This window comes from Molothrus ater, chromosome 16, assembly GCF_012460135.2.
Source record: "Molothrus ater isolate BHLD 08-10-18 breed brown headed cowbird chromosome 16, BPBGC_Mater_1.1, whole genome shotgun sequence".
NCBI lineage: Eukaryota > Metazoa > Chordata > Aves > Passeriformes > Icteridae > Molothrus > Molothrus ater.
This window is the reverse complement of record NC_050493.2, coordinates 15,342,622-15,359,243: the sequence shown is the minus strand read 5'-3', so window position 1 is coordinate 15,359,243 and position 16,622 is coordinate 15,342,622. Positions and strand designations below refer to the sequence as shown.

Genomic DNA, 16,622 nt, shown 5'->3' with positions numbered 1-16,622 from the left:
CAGCCGCTCATGGGGCTCCAGCCCCTTCCCCAGCTCCATTCCCTTCCCTGGACATGCCCCAGCCCCTCAGTGTTGCGACGGGGCCCGGCGCTGTCCCCGGCCCGGCGGGGGCTCCCCGCTGCCCGCGCAGGCCCCGCGCCCGGCCCGGCCCGCCCCGCTCCTACCGCCCGCTCCGCTCCGCCGCTTCCGCCCGCGGTTGCTCGGAGACGCCGCTGCCGCCGGGCCGTGCAGCGGGACGGGCCCGGCCGGCGCCGCCACCCGCCGCCCGCGTTCCGCGGTGCCCCGGCTCCCCGCTCCCCGCTCCCGGCCTGCCGGGCCCCGCCGGCCCCGCTTCCGGCAGCGCCGCTCCGCAGGCTCGTCCCGGTGCCTTCCCGCGGGCCCCGAGCGCGGCGGGGCCGCCTGAGCCGCGCGATAAGGAGCGGCAGTGCCCCCCGCCTGCCCTGCCACCGCCCGCCTGGAGCGCGGCCAGGGGCTTGGCTGTGCTCACGGGACACTGTTGGCTCCATCCCCACAGGCCGGGGGCTCACCTGTCCTCACTCCCAAAATCGAGAGGCCCCGCTGTTCTCACAGGACCCTGCTGTCGCTCAACCCACAGGCCAGGCACCTTTCCACGTTGGACCCCATTGTCCCTCATTCCCAAAGTCCAAGGACTCACCTTTCCTCAGAGAACCCCGTTGTCCCCCATCCCAGTGGCGAGAGACTCGGCTGTGCTAATGGGAGCCTCTTGATGCCCATCTTGACCGCCTCAGTGGATGCCTGGCCCAGCAGAGACCCGCAGGTGCCCGCAGGTGCCCAAGAGCTCTGTCCTGTGATCAGACAGTGGGCTTGGGCCAGTGAGCTTGGGAAGATGCTGGGCAGTGTGAGAAGGTCCCACATGGAAAGAGAGAGCAGGTGCAGAAGTGGGGTTGGGCTAGATAAAAGGTTTGGGGTTTTATTTTAGTTGTTGGATGCCACAGAATTGGAAATAAGATGGGGGAGATTAGTTCTTCTGGGAGGGAGCTCAGCTTCCTGGGACTGGACAGGCTGATCTCACCGTTCCTGCAGACCATGCAGCACTGCTTGCCTCACCCTGCAGGGAGAGGGGTCCTGGAGGGCCCCACGGGGTTCTGCTGTGTTCAGAGCCTGTTCAAGGGCCAGGAGGGAGCAAGGCCTTCTCCAGGGATCATTTGGGATGAAAGCTGGTGACTTGGGTCTGGGACATCAGCAGAGACCAAGGAGTTGTTAAGCTCCGTGCCCACACGGAGCCCATAACCGAGGGCTGGAGCAGGGAGAGGAAAACGCCCGTCCTTGTGCCGGCACACCCTGCCCGCCTTCTCCTGGTCCCTGCCGATAAAGACAGCAGACGTGGCTCTGAGCCCTCCTCTCCAGAGGACAACAGGGCAGCTCCTGCCCCAGGATGTGGGGTAGTGTGAGGAGTTCCACAATTCCACATGAAATTTACTCTGTGTAGTGGTTGTTGCTTCCCTGTAGAGGTCAGGAATGCAGCACAGAAGGAGTTACCTTCATCTTACCCTTTTCCTGAAGTCTGCTGCAGACCTAGTGTGCTGTTCTCTGATTGCAAAACCCTCCCTAGCAGCCTGGGAATGGATTAGGACAGACCAGTTGGCTCAATCATGCCAGGCTGGACAGGGCTTGGAGCAACCTGATCTAGTGGAAGGTGTCTCTAGTTATGACAGGGTGTAGATCTAGGTGATCTTTAAGGAACCAATCAAAACCATTGTGTGATTCTATGATTCTGTGATAGAGCATGGACTTCTAGCATGGCCTTACCCCTCTGGTCAAGCTCTGGCATCAGGAAGATGGGACCATAGCACATCAAAATCACATGGAGAGAGGAGAAATATTTATAATAGCTTTGGAAAACACACAAGAAATCAAGGCTGTGGTGATAACAAGTTTGCCAAGGCACCAATGCAAGGCCAGTGCTGAGTAGCTGGGTCATCCTTTACATACTCTGGTGGGTCCAGAGCTGGTCTAGTCCTGGAGAAGGTGGGGGCCATCAGGCAATCAGTTCTGGGGCAATGTCCCATCCCTGGAAATGTCCAAGACCAGGTTGGACAGGGCTTGAAGCAACCTGGGATAATGGAAGGGTGTCCCTGTCATGAGATGGTCTTTACAGTCCCTCCCAACCCAACCCATTCCATGGTTCCATGAATCTGTGAGAGCAGTGGAGCTCTCAGCGCACCAACAGATGCACAGCTCAGCGGCGCTGCAGGGGAACCACCCCCCCTCTCCACCTGTGTGTTTGGTTGGGGTCAGGACATGATGCCCCAGCCTTGGTGGGTCTGTACGGGAGCCTCACACAGTACTTAAAGACTTTGACACAGTTCTCCACTGTGTCTGCCACAAAGAGGTGCCCAGAGGAGGAGCAAGCCATGCCAGCGGGCCTCCGCAGCCCTGTGGACACCAGGCAGACGGGAGCTCCATGCTCTGGGAACAAGTGGACTGTGCGGCGCTGCTCGTCTGCCACCAGGATGCTGCCATCCGTGTCCACACAGACCCCAGCAGGGTTGCCAAACTGGTGTCCATATTTGCTGCTGAGGGAGCAGAGGAGCTTACAGCTGCTCATGAAGACCTTGACGTCTCCACATTCCTCGCTCACCACAAAGCCTCCACTGGGCGCCGGACTGACGTAGCGAGGTCCCTGCAGATTCGGCACAGCGTGGACATTGAGAGTCCTGAAGGCATGGTCCAGAGCAAAGCTGTGCACTTGGCCTTGTGAATAGTCTGCTACCAGGATCTTGCCCTGTGGAGTCTACTCCAATACCCCTGGGGGAACCAACCTTCCTGATCTTTATCCATTCCCCCTTGGAGAGGCTGGTGTGAGGGTTGAAGACCCAGATGGCTTCATTCACCATGTCAGCTACAGCCACCATTCCCATCCTAGTCACAGTCACATCTTCGGGCAAGAAAATGCTGCCGCCCTTGCCTGTTTGCTGGCAGGGCAGGGACTGCAGTGTGTGGCCTGTGCTGCTGAGCACGTGGACCCAGGGAGCACTCTCAGCTGTCACATAGATGGAGCCATCCAGGGAGCAATGGATCCCACTGACACCCCCATAGCGGCTGCCGGTGGGGTTGGGGATCTGCCGGACCAAGTCATCCTGGCGATAATGGAGGAGGTTCTTGATGTTATCCAGATCTCCACACAGGCTTTTGGCCTTATCTGCCAGCTGCTGGACCTGGTGCTGCGTCACCATGCCCATGCCACGCTGGCTGTGCAGCAGTGGGCTGGCTGACTGCAGTGTGGTAAATGACTTCAGCTGGAGGCTGTAGATGGTTTTCAGAAGCTTCTGCTTTAGCTGGCTGCTCTCCAGCGTGTAGTCCATGACAAATCTTTTGTCCCTGTTTGAGGAAGCAGTTAGGACCATGACTGTCCCTGCCTGCTGCCATTTCTGGGGCCGTGCTATGGTGCTTGCTATCTACCTGGGGTCAAAGTGTTGGTGCTAGTCTGATTCATTCATGCCACAGAGACCATGTCACTTTATTGCCAGCTAATTATGAAATAAAGACAAACAAGGACCATGGCATAGAAATTAAAAGGTCAGGAAACTGGACCTGCAGCTGGAGAAACAAGCCAAAAAGGTCCAACAGCTCAAGTGGTGTCAGATGTGGCCTGAAGATGTATGTGTAAAGGTGAGCCCTGTGTGTGAACTTATTGAATGGGACCTCAGACTTCCCAGTTCCTGAGATAGTGACTTCTTTCAGGTCTTTAACACTTGTTATCCCTATTTTCTGTGAGCCTCACCTCTCCAAACCAAAGCTCAACCCGTGGTAACACTTGAGTCACTCAGGGTGACCATTCCTTGACTCCCACATGTCAGATGCCAAACACGGCCAGTGCATGTGTTTGCTCAGGGCAGCCCCTTTCCCATCCAAGTAGTTTAATAGAATCAGAGAATATCCTGAGCTGGAAGGGGCCCACAAGAGTCATGGAGTCCAACTCCCAGCCCTGCACAGACCCCCCAACAATCCCACCCTGTGCGTCCCTGGGAGAGTTGTCCAAACACTCCTGGAGCTCTGGCAGCCTCGGGGCCGTGCACATTCCCTGGGGAGCCAGCACCAGTGGAGGAAGAACCTTTCCTGATCTCCAACCTAAACCTGCCCTGACACAGCTCCAGCCGTTCCCTGGGTCCTGTCCCTGTCACAGGGAGCAGAGATTAGCACCTGCTGATCAAGTTATTTCTGAAGTAGCCAACAACTTGTCAGGAAGAAAAGGGGAGATTCTGCTCTGAAACATACATTCAATCTTCACCATTTTTTTTCAGACAAGAAAGCCACCATAAGAACTCAAATTTTTCTTTTGCACACTCTCCCTAAGTTTTAAAACTAGGCAGGGATGGGAGCCCAGCTTTGCTATGTTCTCCCCATGACTGGAGCATGGCTTACAACACACAGCCAGGTGTTGTGAAATGTTAGAGCTGGTGAGTGAAATGTTAAGAGAAATATGATCTCATTAAAGCTCCTGGAGAGTCATAGCTTTATTTTACTTTAAATGTGATTATAATTAAAATTATAATGGGCACACTTGACTGTTTTGAGTTGTTTGCAAGCTATCACTCCACTTTTATTGCCCTGTGTCCCAGGATTGCCTGGATCATGTGCCTTATGCTGCTCACAAAAGTGACATTTCCCCAGACCAAAGCTGAAGAAAGCTAAGGCATATGGTGCCAAATGGTCGCTCTCATGTGCAAATACTGCAACTAGCTAAAAGCCATCCCTGCATAATTACAGAGTACCAAATGCAAATACAAAATGGTGGGGATGAGAAAATACAGATGGAAATCAAATTTCTGCTGGTTTGGGGCCTGGGAACAGCTTTTTCTTCCCCTTGGTGATTATGCCTTGTGTTTCCAGCAGCAGAGATCTGCTTGGTGGAAACAAGCCCTCCATATCCTAGGACTGCTTGTCAGGGTCCTCCTTCAGAGCTGAACAGAGTTCTCAATCCAAGAAGCTGGATTTTACAGTTGGGGAAACTGAGTCACAGCCAGGGAGGTGATGTGCCAGCTGCCACACATCCCTCATCAGGAGCATCCACCTCACTTCCTGGGCACTGGACACCCGAAGCTGCCATCAGACCCTTGACAGTGTGTCCTGAGCGTAGCTTGAACTGCCTGGGGTCCAAACCCAAGAAGAGGGCTCTGACACTGTCCCCCACACAGCTCAGGCCAATCACCTGTGGATACAAGCTCAGCAGCACAGATCCTGTACCTCAGTCCTGCTGTCCTGGGGGCTGCCTGTCCTTCCCTGGCAGCGCTGGCCTCCCGCCGGCTCTGTCCTGCTCCTTGCTGGGCTCAGGGCAGTGGGACCAAGGGATGTTGTGTTGTTAGTAACAGGTGATTGCCCTGAAGTCTGGGTAAACACAAGAACTCCTTGTGCTGACAACCAGAAGCAGCAAGACAAGGTCTGTTCCACGTGGTTTTTACTCCCTGTTGGTCTCCTGCCCAGAGACAAGGTGCCTTTCTCCCAGTCTGTGTCCCACCTGCCTGCTCCTGGCTGCCAGAGGGAGGCACCCAGCTGCCTGGGGGATTTGGGGCCTTTATGTAGAGGCAAAAGGGCTGATTTGCTGCTCCTCACCCTTGGCAGCAGGTGGGGTGGGACAGGGAAGCTCACACGGTGAATCAGGGCTCCTTATGGCTTCACCACCCTGGGCACAGGGCAGCTGTGTGTGTCTCAGTCTCCCCACTTACAAAAAGGAGACTGGTGAATTTTGCCATGTCAGGCTTTGAGGTGCAGTGTTGGAGAAGCAATTCTAGAAGAGGCAGATCAGCCAGGACTGCTGGAACAGCCCCCCTTTCCATCTCCACGCTGCTCAACCCAGGCTCCCCACAACTGCACAAAACCATGCTTGGAGTTGATGGTGGCATTTATTAGTTCTGCCCCAAGAAAGAGGGTCAGGAGTAAAAGCAGAGTTAGCAAGGAGCAGCCTGCAAGGGGCTGCTCAGAACCTGCTCTCCCTCCCTGGCAGTAATTCCTGACAGTGCTTCCTGAGAGTGCCCTCCCCATCTTTGCCCACAGTGAGCTCAAATCTGGAGCTCACAAACCACCTTAAACCTGGCAAAGTTGTGAAGAAGTTTGTGTCTGTTCATTATTCAGGTGAGCCAGATGTGAGTGAAGTTTTGGTCAGACTCAGCCATGTTTTGGGATGCTTGGAAGGGCTGCATGTGCCTTGCTTAGGACTAAGGGAGCAGGTTGGGTCCATCTGGCTGCAGGAGCTGTGGGATGGGGATCTGCCTCCCAAGTCCCAGGGCTGGGTGCTCTTCTCAGCAGGTATTTAGAGCCCTTCTGGCCCTGGATCAATGTATCCCTGAACCTCACACTGCCTGCCTCAGACCTTTTACCAGCCAAAATTACAAAAATAACTTGACATGACAAGTGCTGGGGCCGCTCCATCCAAGCCCCAGCAGGATGGGAGGCAGCTTCAAAAACCATCTCCCAGGGCAACAGGGTCTGACCTTTTGTTTTGCTGTTGTGTGCTCCATCACCAGGATAAACAAACACAGCCTGGCCCTGGGGCTCCCGTTCACCTTTCCAGGACCGTGGCTCTGTCACAACCTGTTCAGAAGCCACCCCAGACCCCAGGAGAGGCCTGTGTCATGGCAGAGCCCTGGCACAGCCCATGCCCACGCCAGATCCAGGACTGCAGGGGTCAAGGACAGGGGCATGGTCAGCCTGCTGCTGCCAGAGATGGACCGAGGGAAAGACAGGTCATGCTCAGTTCAGGCTTTCCTGGAGCACATTCCTTGCAGGCATAAGTGGCAAAATTCACCCTTGTGGCTTTTCCTCCTCTGATGCAGGGGCAGCAGCTCTTGGTTGTGTGTCCACAAGGAGAACACAAGCCCTGGGTCTCTGCCAGTCCCTGTGCCCAGGGAGACAGGCATGGTGCCTGCCTGGCATGCTACAAGTGTGCAGGGAGTCAGCAGGAGATCCCACAGGAGGAGTCAAGGTCATTGCTACCCAGTCACAGACTTGTGGGAAAACAACCCAAACCCATCCACTGAGAATATTTCCCCCCCTAGAGCACAGCTCTGTGACTGGGGAGAATGTGGGGGAACCCAAAAATCTGCAATGTCAGTCCAGTGTGTCACATGTGGGGCTGCAAAACCTTCCCGTGGCTCTGGTCCCTGCTGGGCACCAGAGCACTCCTGCCCCGAGGATCCCAGCCGTCCCCAGCCTGCTTCACACCACTGTCAGTGGCCAAGGGCTGTGGGGATTTGCTGGGACTGAAGGGACGAAGAGGGGACGGAGCGGGGTGGCAAGGGGCGAGTGTCGAGCTGGTCATTGGTGCCATTGCTGCTCATTGGTGTCATTGCTGGCCATTGCTGGCCATTGCTGCTCATTGGTGTCATTGCTGGCCATTGCTGGCCATTGCTGGTCATTGCTGGCCATTGCTGTCATTGCTGGCCATTGCTGGCCATTGCTGGTCATTGCTGGCCATTGCTGTCATTGCTGGCCATTGTTGGCCATTGCTGGTCATTGCTGGTCATTGCTGGTCATTGCTGGTCATTGCTGGCCATTGCTGGCCATTGCTGGCCATTGCTGGTCATTGCTGGTCATTGCTGGTCATTGCTGTCATTGCTGGCCATTGTTGGCCATTGCTGGCCATTGCTGTCATTGCTGGCCATTGCTGGCCATTGCTGGTCATTGCTGGTCATTGCTGGCCATTGCTGTCATTGCTGGCCATTGCTGGCCATTGCTGGTCATTGCTGGTCATTGCTGGCCATTGCTGGCATTGCTGCAATTGCTGGCCATTGCTGTCATTGCTGGTCATTGCCGGCATTGCTGGCCATTGCTGGGCATTGCTGGGCATTGCTGGGCATTGCTGGCCATTGCTGGCATTGCTGGCATTGCTGGTCATTGCTGGCCATTGCTGGCATTGCTGCAATTGCTGGCCATTGCTGGCATTGCTGGCATTGCTGGTCATTGCTGGCCATTGCTGGCATTGCTGCAATTGCTGGCCATTGCTGGCCATTGCTGGTCATTGCGGCATTGCTGGCCATTGCTGGCCATTGCTGGCATTGCTGGCATTGCTCGCATTGCTGGTCATTGCTGGCCATTGCTCGCATTGCTGTCATTGCTGGCCATTGCTGGCCATTGCTGTCATTGCTGGCCATTGCTGTCGTTGCTGTCATTGCTGGTCATTGCTGTCATTGCTGGTCATTGCTGGCCATTGCTGTCATTGCTGGTCATTGCTGGTCATTGCTGTCATTGCTGTCGTTGCTGTCATTGTTGGTCATTGCTCTGTGCGGACACCAGGCGGCCCCGTCTGTCCGAGCAACCGGGAGTGATTGGCACTGATCATCCAACAGCTGGATGCACCCTGTCTGTGTCCGTGTGTGTGCAAGGGAAAGTCGTATCCCAGGACTGTGCGAGAGGTTTCCGTGGAAAGCTGCAGCATCCGCTGCACATCTGCACACAGAAAACACGATCCCAGCCTGAGCAGAGCCTCTGTCCCGGCTGCATTCCCCCCCCCCACTATTCATGGAATGCTTGCAGTGTCCAGCTGGGGACATGCAGGGACCTGGGGACACTGGGGGACGCAGCTCTTGGAATCTGATCCCCCACACAGACTGAGACTGAGCTGGGGCTTCCTCAACTTGGTTCCATGGAGGTGGGAGCAAGAATTCAGCTCCTCTTCAAGCATCACAGAAATCCCTTCAGAAAGGAAAGCTGTAACTACTCTGGTCCCTAAAACTGACCTGGCCTTGTCCTCTGGCCAGCATGGACACCCCGGAATCCCTGCTGCTGGTTAGCTAACCAATGGAAAAGATTCTCCAGAGTCTGATAAGGGCTCAGCTGACACCTCAGCTTCTCCCTTTCTCCCTCCTCCCCTGCAGCCTCCCTTGCTCACAAGGCTCACAAGAGGATTAGGGACTTAATCCTCTTTGGGACATCAAGCTCCCTGTTAAGACTGCTGGGAAGGGCCAGAAGCTGTGAAGCACAGTGGGGCATTGCCACAAAGCCCCTTTCATGCCAGGAGCAGCCCTGTGGATGAATCCCTGTCCTGATGGCAGCCTCTCCATTGCCACCACTCCCTTCTCCACCCAGCCAGAGCACAAGGCTGTCCCCAGGGCCATGGGAGCTGGGTAATGGTCCCATCAGGCTGTCTCCCTCCACCCCATCCTGGCCTCTCCACCTGGTCTGGAAGGGTGGTGGGAGGAAAGAGAAACATCCTCCTGTCCTGGCAGGGACCAGCAGCCCAAGCCTGTGCAGGATGTGACAAAATAACAAAAGCTTTCTGCAAACACAGCTCCATGCTCAGCCCACTGAGGAGGGCTTTGGATGTCCAGGAGCTCTGTAGAATCCCAGGGGCATGGCTATTACTGGAGCAAAGTGATGTGCTGGAAACATTCCCTTATGGATGATACTGAGCCAATGGGTTTCCCACGAGAGATTGCTCCTCTGGAGAGGAAGGGTGCAGGCTGGCACTGCTGGTGTGCCACAGGCTTGTCATTGGCTACAGGTGGGCAAAGAAACTCCTGCACCTCCACTTTCTGTTCCCACTTCCCACCCAAACCACAAACTGTTAACATCCTTAAGTACCCTGCACCTAAAATCAGGGAGGAAATAACAGTGGCTAAGTGCTTTTACTGCCTGAGCCCAGGATCTGGGAAAATTATGTGGGTGTTTTGGTTTTGCAGCAGCTGCTGCCTGGGGTGGGGGAGCCAGGGCTGCCCAGACACAGTACCCAGCTGTGCAGGTGCTCCTGGGTCTTCAGGAAGCTTCTGCCTTGCAGGAGTGTTTGCTCCTTCTCTCTCAACCATTCGACCCTCAGCATCTTCTCCTGCACCCCAAGGCAGCAGTGGGGAACACTCAGCCACCATACCCTGGCACCACTTGGCATCTCCTGTGCTGCCCCAGTCCCAGTGGGCATGGGCCCCTTCCAGGCAGGGAAGAGGGCAGGAAGGCAGGAGCTGATCAAACAGCAGCAGCCAGGATCTCAGCCTGCCTTAGCCTGCAAAGCCTGAGGGAAACCTTCTCTCTGCTCAGCTTGGCTGCCTTTGGAAGCATCAGCCCTGGTGAGAGCCAGAGCACTGCTCTCACCCACCCCAGCTCTTTTAAGTGCTTAAACCCTCACTGCTTCCCTCCATGGGCCTTTGATCCAGCTCCAAAGCTAGAAAGGTTCTGCCCTGGGCAAATACCCAGGGAAATACTCCAATCCATTTGGAGGCATCTAGAGCAGGGAAAGGAAACCTCCAATTGCAATAACAGATGGGAAAACCAAGCAGGGAAATTTTGTAGCCTTTTGTACTGTTTTTCCTCATGTAAGGCTGAGGAGGTGGGATTGCTTTTCCTCCACACTGGTTACACACTATGGGGGGATGGAGAACACGGCTGCTGCTGGAGCAAATCTGGAGCTGAAGTCTCAGGGACTGCTCTGCACTTCAGTGTTTGTGGCTGATGGAGGTTGAAGAGTTCATGTGGGTCCCAAAATACACCAGCAGTGCAGCAGTGTTCCTGTCAGAGCCAGGGGACAGTCACCAGGGCACAGCGAGGTGGCTCGAGGCACAAATGCCACCACAGTGGTTGTGGTGGGGAGAGTGGTGAGGAACAGTAGTGCTGCTTCCACAATCAGCTGGGAGCAGAGGATCCAAGATAAGCCACAGGCAATGTGTGGAGTGATGCTTCTGGCTGCCTCTGCTCCTCTTCCTCCCACAGAGAAGCTCCCAGGAGGATCAGGAGGACTTGCTGTTCTTCCCCAGGAGCTGCAGTCTGGGTGAGAGCAGGCGGAGGCCTGGGCTGGGCTGTCCCTCTGATCTGCATTGCCCTGGCAGATCAGCCCCTGCCAAGTCTCAGCACATCTGTGCTGCTTCCCTGGTGTGCTACCAGCCCTGGGGGCAACATTTGTGCCTCGAGGGGAGTCACAGCCTCCCCTACTTGCTCCTACTGTGCTAAAGCTTCCAAGGAGGAACAATCCTGAGAAGAGGTGTGATGAAGAGACAAAGGGAATACTGCTCTCCTGGCACTGTTAGTACCTTCCAGGACACTTCACTTGGAGCTCCCAAGAACACCACCAGTCCTTACTTAAATTGATGGAGAAACTACTCCCCAGCGTGCAGTCATTTGGCAGAAAGAAAACCTTCCCAGCCTTTCCCCCGGTGGGAAGTGCAAGGTGGGTTGGGACAGGCCCTCTGGAGTGATGAGACCCCTTTGGAGTCAATTCCTGATTTGTCTCCACAGCCCCAGAGTCGTCTCAGCCTGGTAGCTTTCCCTGCCCTTGTCTCACAGTTAAAGTTGCCCTGTCACCGCTGCAAGGCCGGGTCATTGCCTCCCTCCTGCCTGAGATGGAGCAATTCTGCTCCAGGTTGGCTTTGCAGCTTCACATGTCTGCTCAGAAATCTCCTGGCCGACCTTGGCCCTTCTTGAGCCCACGTTTGGTAACTTTCCACTGCTCTGAGCTCCGGCCTGCCCACGTTGGGGTAAGAGAAAACTGGTTGTGCTGGGCAGGAACCACTTCTTGTCCCCAGTTGGTTCCACCTGGTAGCCCACAGTTCCGAGTGAGTGCCCAGCTCCCCAGCCTGCTGCAGGTGGGGCCCTGGCACAGTGGGGTGGGGCACCTCAGCACTCACCCTCCTGCTCATCTCAGCCACAGCCTCTGGATTTGTGTGGTCCCAGATCACTTGGCTCTCCCCCGCCCAGCTGCACATTGCTGTATGTGAGGGATTAACTGCCCCTGGAAACAAACGTGTCCCCATTTCTTGGTGTCACACCCAGCACCCTGCTGATGCTTGGCAGCATCCAACTCTGGAGATGGCATTGGGTCTTTTACTTGTGGGCAAACCCAAGGGAGTTTGCAGCTCCATCCCTTGGACCGTGGTTTCCCTGCCAGGCTGGAGTGCAGTGGGAAGAGGTGATGCCCACCACAGCCCCAGCCATCCTCCATGCAGGTGGATGACTCCTGGGACTCCTGCTGACTGTATCTCTGCAGCAAATGTCCTCTTCCAGCATGGGATCCACCCCCAGATTTTATCACTGGCCCTTTGCCACCAATCTGGGGAAATCTGGGGACACAACATTTTCAGGGGTCTCTGGGATGTTCCCACCTCATGCTCAGGGCTGTCCTGCTCACAATGAGCAGCCTGACATGATGTCCTGCCACCCTTCCCCAGGAGCTCTGGTCCCATCCCTGTGTCCCAGGGTGTCTGGTTTGCCCCTGTACTCTCTCCCCTTGCTGTTGACCCTGGCAGAGCATCCAGCCAGAGCTCACAGTCACACCAGTGTGGCTGGAAAACTGGTTGGGGATGCAGTAAAGCCACCCTCTGTGTCCTCCACTCCCAGCTTCCCTGGGGCCATGTCCTTGTGCCAATGGGATGGGGAGTATAACAACCTCCTCTTTTACAAGGAACTTGGAATCTGGTTCCTTCCACTGCCTTGCCTGAGATAAGCCTTCCCTCAGGGTTTGTTTATTAGGAAACTTCCCTCCCTCCCAATCCCTGAGCTCCATTGCTCTTGAAGCTGGAGGAGAAGGAATTCTTGAGCAGGAGTAGCTGTACCCACCTGGGGTTAGAAAACCATAAAAGTTGTGCAGCTCCATTGACCAGGAGCTGCTGGGCTCTGAGCTTGCCAGGGACCTGCTGTGACCCCATATCCCCCCAGCCCAAGGAGCAGGGAGGCTGCTGCCTCATCAGGGCAGGGGAGGGATTTGGCTGGGTCCTCCATCTGTTGATTGGGAGTGGGCTTGGATGGCAGGAAAATGGGGGGGACATGTAAGCAAGGGGAGTGTGGCCAGCCGTGGCCAGGAACGATGGCTATCGGCGGGCCTGCGTGTAAAGGGTGGGTAATGGCTGCTATCAGATGCCTCTAGGGTGACCAAATAGCCGTGTAATGGCTCCTGTGCTGGAGTGGGCTGAGGGCCCTGGGGGTACAGATTGCAGCCCGGATAAGCCACCCCTGTAGTTCAACTCCCATCCATTATTTAAATGTAAGGGTAAATGCTTCCATCTTTTCAACTGGAATGGTGCCACCAGCTCAGCCACCTCCCTGGTGGCCTGCAGGCAAGAGTCCCTGGGGAGGGGACTGCCTTGGACAGCCATGGCAGGGCAGAGAGGGGAGCCAGCCCCTCTGTGGGGGTGCTACCAGCTCCCCTGGGGACAAGGTGCAAAGGCTGATGGACAGGGTGGAACTGAGGACATGGGATATGACCAGGCACCCTCTTTCTGCTCTTCCCTGCACCAGAACTCAGAGTGTGGTATTGTGGTCCCAAAGTCCAGCCATGGTGGATTGTGAAGGAGATGGAAAGAAAAGGCCATGTGTGTGTGCAGAGACTTCTGCAGGAGCAAGAAGTGTTGTGGTAGGATATGGGGAATGACTTCAAACTGAAAGAGAGCAGGTTTAGATTACTGATTACACAGAAATCCTTCCCTGTGAGGGTGCTGAAGCCCTGGCACAGGTTGTCCAGAGAAGCTGGGCACGGGTTGTGCCATCCCTGGAAGTGTCCAAGGCCAGGTTGAACAGGGCTTGGAGCAACATGGGATAGTGGAAGGTGTTCCTGTTCATGGCAGGGGGTGGAAAGAGATGCGGTTTGAGTTCCTTCCAACTCAAATCATTCTGGAATCCTGGGATTCTATGAAATAGGACACTCATGGCTTCTGTGAGGACATATCTCAGCCTGACTTCTGCTGTCAGACACAGTGGGCAGCCCTTCTCCCCAGCACAGGACAAGCCAGTGGGATCCTGGTGTTGATCCAGCAGAATGAAAGAGTCAAAGCCCACCCACATAAACACAGACCACACTCAGCCAGTGTCAACATCTGGCCACATCCTGCTGGTGGCTCACCTGGCACCTCAAAAACAGAGGCTCTGTAATAGAAACTGTGGCATGAGACTGCTGCAGCATCCAGCCAGAGCAGGCAGAACTCCCAGGAAAGAACAAGGCAGCCAGCAGCAATTTCCACTCGGAGGTTTTCCCTTTAATGGTTTGGTTTTTGTTTTGTACATTCGTAAAACTGTGAACAATAAATACTGTGTGATCAGCCCCCAACTTCCACTTGCCCCCCCAGCTTTCTGCAGAGGTGAGGGACACAGGGAGTGACACAGGGAGGGCTGCTCTACTCGTGGGAGGTGCCCAGCTCACATCATGGGCACCACAGAGCAAGGCAGCATCCCAGCTCTGGCAGCAGGATGGAGTCAGGGTCTGGGGACAGAGAGGTGACAGTGTGCAGGCAACATCTCAGCTAAAAAGGGGTGAAAGGCAGCATGGCCTGGTGATCTGGTCGTGGATCTCCTGCTGAAGCTCAGGGCTGATGGTCCCAGAGCTCAGCTCCCCCTCTGGTGTCCTGGATCTCCAAGGTGCCCATGTGCAGATGGGGATCTGCTAAAAAATATGGGATGATGCTTGGAACTGGGAGGAGATATGGTTTCCAGGTAGGCAGAGAGACCTACATGACTTGTTGTTCCTCAGAGGAGGTAAAGGCAGGGAAAGATGTCCTGGGAAAATGGGATTCCAACTTCCTGGCTGTGCCTGTGGGTTTCCTGCTGTGATTGGGGTGAAGGTCCAGGCATGAAAGAAGAGATGGTGAAGAGGGAGAGTAGGGAGCCCTGAGATATGGGAACAGGGAGGTGCTGGCAGGGGGGGTATGGGCTGCCAGGGTAGTGAGGGGGCTGGGGAGAGGAGGTGACAGCAGGGCATGGGGTGACAGAGGGGCACAGGATGGCAGAAGAGGCTGGAGAGAGACTGGGAGGCTGTTGGGGGAGGGTAATGTGAGCAAGGTGCTTGATGTGGAGGGTCTGCTGTGCTGATGGTGTTCTGGCATCCAGAGATGACAGCACAATTCACATCCAGAAAGGCTGGCAATGCCACCTCCCTGGGCTCTGGGATTGAGGAACTTCCACCCAGGCTCTGGGGTCTGTTCTGGTGGGGTCTTCTCACCATCTCTTGTGGGACCAAGGCCATGCTGGGAAGTAGCAGGACATGACCCATCAGGAAGATCTGGAGCTGGCTCAAAAGGGCTATGCTGCAGAGCAGAGCATCTCTCTGAATATCCCCCTTTCCCCCACCCCACACTTTCCTCCAGAGAGAAGAGACCAATAACCCCACAAGGGCCCTGTGCCCTAAGCAAATTCTTGCAGTGACAAATAAACCCCTTTGATGATGTGGAAGCTTTGTCCAGAGAGCAATCAGGTGAGAAGGACCAACTCTTCATATTGTCAGGGTCCATCAAAGCACCCAGGAGTCCCAGGTCCTACATGGGGCCTTGCCTTCTTCAGCCACTACAGTGGCCCACGCTCTTTGGGCCCAGAGTGTGTAAAGCTCCTGGCATGTGCTGTGTACGTCCCTTATTTGTGGCTTTGCCACTGTCTTCTTTGTCCTGCCTTCCTGGCCCCCATCCCAGCACTTCCCATTTCAAGGAACAAAGCTGGTGGAAAGCCTGGGTGCTAACAGAACACCCCACCATGTCCTGAATACAAAATGTGGATGGGAGAGGAAATGCTTCTCCAGGAGAGCACTGCAGGGAGGGACTCCAAGAGTTCCTGGCCCAAACATGAGGGCATCCTGAGCCAGACCAGATGTTTCTTACAAGGGTGGTGGGGACAGGGATGTGTGACTGCCCTGCAGTGGGTCCCAGTTTGCCCAACAGAGTCAGGAGCCCCCAGTAAACACATGGAGAATGTTTTGGGAAGGCCAGTGCTGATCCCACAAGCAGCGGGCACCTGCCTGGATGGTTTGATCTCCAGTGCTCTGGCTCAGGGGTGGTTGCTCAGCATTGTTCCATCTTGGAACAGGCCAAGTTTGTCCCTTCACAGTTATTTTGGGGATTTGTGTTCCTTGAGCTCTGTGGTTCACAGCAGCATCCTTCTCACCCATTTCACTGTCCCTTGTGCCAGCATTTGAGGGACTAGGACTAGTAGGCAGGAGCTCCTGGGAGCTGAACTCTGCAGGATCAGGGCGTTGGGGAGGAGCATGCATCACGTCTGCATGGGGAAGAGAGGGAGGGAAGGTCCTTTCTGTGTGAAGGCAAAAGGAGGACCAGTACACTGGATGGTCAGTGGACAGGAACAAGTCCCCACAGCCCAGCATTGGCAAATGGCCTGGGCAAGAGAGCTCAGGAGCCAGGTGTGGAGCTGGTGGCTCCTGTGTCACACTTGTCATTGTGACTGGCAGGATGTTCTTGTTCTCCACAGTGAAGAAAACGCTTGGCCTCTGGGGCAATCCAACTGGCCATTTGGTTCCTGGCTGTGATCCTCCAGCCTCTGTGAGACAAAGCCACTGTGTCTTTGCTCTGTACAAGGTGATGACCATGGTCTGTTCGAGCACAACCTGGACCAAGGCTTGGCCCACTGTAGTCCCTCCCCTGTCTACAGATTGTGGGAACTGGGTTGCAAATGTCCCTGAGTGTCCCTGATGAGAGGGGTGGGTGAGCCTTTGATGAAAGCTTGGTGCTTTTGGCAGTTTTCTCTTGGTGTTTTTAGCAGTTTTCTCTTGGTGCCTGCCCCTTTCTGAGGGAGTTCCAGGACTGGGGTGCTGAGGCTGGGAGCATGCAGAGCCCAGCAGCACTGTCCGTGACACATTGGGGAGCACAGGGACTGGATTTTTACACCTGGTGGATTCAGTCGGGGGAGCTGCTGGAGCCCCACACTGTGTGGTCCCAGCCAGGCAATGGTGGAGCTTTCATCCATGGCAAAGA

At 55.4% G+C, this 16,622-nt stretch overlaps 1 protein-coding gene across 1 annotated transcript in view; it reads right to left on the bottom strand.

Moving 5' to 3' along the window:
• Nucleotides 1–241, bottom strand: part of PIGQ (phosphatidylinositol glycan anchor biosynthesis class Q) — a 37,502-nt gene extending 37,261 nt beyond the window's left edge. The window contains exon 1 of the mRNA XM_036392411.2: nucleotides 165–241. The gene's annotated coding sequence lies outside the window, so the exon portion shown is untranslated. The remainder of the gene's footprint in view (nucleotides 1–164) is intronic.
• Nucleotides 242–16,622: the final 16,381 nt, after the last annotated feature.